This window comes from Panthera onca, chromosome A1 (assembly GCF_046562875.1).
Source record: "Panthera onca isolate mPanOnc1 chromosome A1, mPanOnc1 haplotype 2, whole genome shotgun sequence".
NCBI classification, from domain to species: domain Eukaryota; kingdom Metazoa; phylum Chordata; class Mammalia; order Carnivora; family Felidae; genus Panthera; species Panthera onca.
In genome coordinates this window covers 155807893-155810926 of record NC_138339.1, presented here as the reverse complement: position 1 = coordinate 155810926, position 3034 = coordinate 155807893, and the positions used below count along the sequence as shown (strand labels likewise).

The following is a 3034-nucleotide window of genomic DNA, read 5'->3' as shown; positions in this document are numbered from 1 at the left end:
GTGGAAAAATGGTAACCCTCTTGCATTGTTCATGGGAATGCAAACTGTTGTAGCCATTCTGGAAAACAGTGTGGAGGTTCCTATAAAAATTAAAAATAGAACTACCTTATGACCCAACAATAGCACCACTAGGAATTTATCCAAAGGATACAGGAGTGCTGATGAATAGGGGTACATATACCCCAATGTTTATAGCAGTGCTTTCAATAATAACCAAATTATGGAAAGAGCCTAAATGTCCATCAACTGATGAATGGATAAAGAAGATGTGTTGTATACATACAATGGAATACTACTTGGCAATCAGAAACAGCAACATGGATGGAAATGAAGGTATTATTCTCAGTGAAATAATTCAGTCAGAGAAAGACAAATATAATATGTTTTAAGTCATATGTGGATCTTGAAAACTTAACAGAAGACCATGGGGGTAGGGAAAGGGAAAACATAGTTACAAACATGGGAAGGAGGGAAGGAGGCAAACCATATAGACTCTTAAATACAGAGAACAAACTGATGGTTGATGAGGGGAGTGTGGGAAGTTGTGGAAAATGGGTGATGGGGTTTAAGGAGGGCACTTGTTGGGATGAACACTGAGTGGTGTATACAAGTGATGAACCACCTGAATCTACCCCAAAAGCCAAGAGCACACTTTACACACTGTACATTAGCTAATTTGACAATAAATTATATTAAAAACAGTAGAGAACAAACTTATAGCTTATAGAGGGAGGGGGTGGGAGCTAGGTGATGAGTATTAAGTATGGCCTTTGTTGTGATGTGCACTGGGTGTTGTATGTAAGTGATGAATCACTGATTTTTACTTCTGAAACCAATATTGCACTGTATGTTAACTTACTAAAATTTAAAAAAGAAAAACACCTCAGATCAGAAATCACCTTGTGCATGAAACTTCCACAAGTTTTCCTTCCATATGAGTTAATATTTTCCACCATCCCATATGCATTCTGAATCTTAAAAATACCACATAGCAGAATTATTAATCCTCTCTAAATACCTCTAAGGTTGGACCATGTAGATCAATGTAGTGTCCAATAAATGTGGGAAGCTAACTGTATTGTCTCAGTAATAAAAAGCCACTTTAAAAATAACATTTTCATACGATTTTGTGTCACATTGCCACCAGACAGAAAATAAAAACTCAAGAAATAAGTGTGTGTGTGTGTGTGTGTGTGTGTGTGTGAGAGAGAGAGAGAGAGAGAGAGAGAGAGAGAGACTATATTAAATATTTATTTAGAGCTAATTTCAATTTTGTTGAAAAATATCATGAATAAGAGTGGTACAAAGAACACTCATATACTCTTTACCTAGAATCATCTATTACTAACATTCTACCTGCTCTGCTTCATCGCTTCTCTGTCAGTCTAAATTTTTCTCTCTTTCTCTCCCTTCTTTACTCCCTCCCTCCTTCTCTCTCTATATCCTTTTTTTCCTCATTTATGTTTGAGAAAATTTCTTATCTCCACATGGCCTTTATCCTCTAAATATTTCATTATGTATTTCATAAGAATGGGGATATTCTTCTATACACTAAGAGTGTAGCTATAAACTTTAGTCAGTGTTACATCAAAATATTACAACAGTACACTACCCTTTAGTGGAGGAGTTTATAATCAAAGACACTTGTAATATTGAAGCAATTCATAAAGTAGTTTGTGAATATGATATAAGATGCCATGGTATTAGGGGCTAAGAAATATCACTGGCATAAATTTCTGATGTGTAGAATGAAGAAAAACACATTAACATCTAAATTTTGTATTTTCTAATTTATTGAAAGACAGTTCCCACATTCAACATTTTCTTTAAAGTCCCTGTGACATCTTTATTCCTCAGACTATAGATTAAAGGGTTTAGCAGTGGTAGGAGGATGGTATAAAAAACAGATACCATTATGTCCTTTTCAGGGATGTAGTGAAAGCTGGGAAGCATGGAGTTGTAGACTCCAGCCCCACAAAAGAGGATAACAACAGTCATATGGGAGGAAAAAGTGGCAAAGGACTTCTTCTGGCTCTTTGCTGAGTTCATCCTGTAGATGGTGAGGAGGATGAAAAAACAGGAGTTTGAAATGACTCACTGGGAAAAGGAGCATGAGGACACAACAGAGGTACATGAGTGTCTCATGGAGGGAAGTGAGCAGGAAAGCTTTACTATGTCAGGGACTTCACAGAAGAAATGATGGATCTCCCGAGATCTGCAGAAAGGGAATGTCATGGTGACAGATGTGAGCATGAATCCATCCACAGATGCCAGAAACCAGCAGCCAAATACCAGTAGGAGACAAACCCTATGGTTCATGATGACAGGATAACAAAGAGACTGGCAGAGGCAACATAGCAGTCATAGGCCATGGTGGCTAGAAGGAAACATTCTGAACCTCCTAGTGTCACATAGAGAAACATTTGTATCCCACAGTCGAGGGTTGAGATCTTATTCACACCCATAACCTGGTTCATAAGCATCTCGGGCACAGTGATGTAAATGTACATTACATCCATGAGAGACAACTGGCTGATGAAAAAGTACATAGGGGTGTGCAGATAAGCATCAACAGTATATCAGAAATATCAGGATAGAGTTTCCAGACAATACCAACAAGAAAAACACAAAAATGACCACACAGAGGAGAGTTGGGTGTTTTGACTGACTGAAAATTCCCACCAGGATGAAATGAGACTGTGCCGTTTCATTGACCACCCAAGTTTTGTTGTCCATGAGGTTTCACCTAGACGTAAGTTCATTGAGACCTCAAATTCAGCAAGGAAAGTTTTGGAGGCAATGGGTCATTTATAAAATGCAATAACCTGAAATGATTTATGAAATGCTTACTGAAAAAAAAGAAAAAAAAAGTAATGCTTACTGAGAGTTTTTGTGTTAATGTTTGTGTACATCAACATGTGCTAAAAAGAAGTCCCATGGCCTATATATAGGGGATTATTAATCACTTATGATTTAATGAACTTATTACAAAACTAAAAATTTACAAATGTGGGTCAGAATGGCTAACTAATAT

At 37.1% G+C, this 3034-nt stretch overlaps 1 pseudogene; it reads right to left on the bottom strand.

The window, feature by feature from the left end:
• Window positions 1–1791: 1791 nt before the first annotated feature.
• On the bottom strand, window positions 1792–2736 carry LOC132680240 (olfactory receptor 2T29-like; annotated as a pseudogene).
• Window positions 2737–3034: the final 298 nt, after the last annotated feature.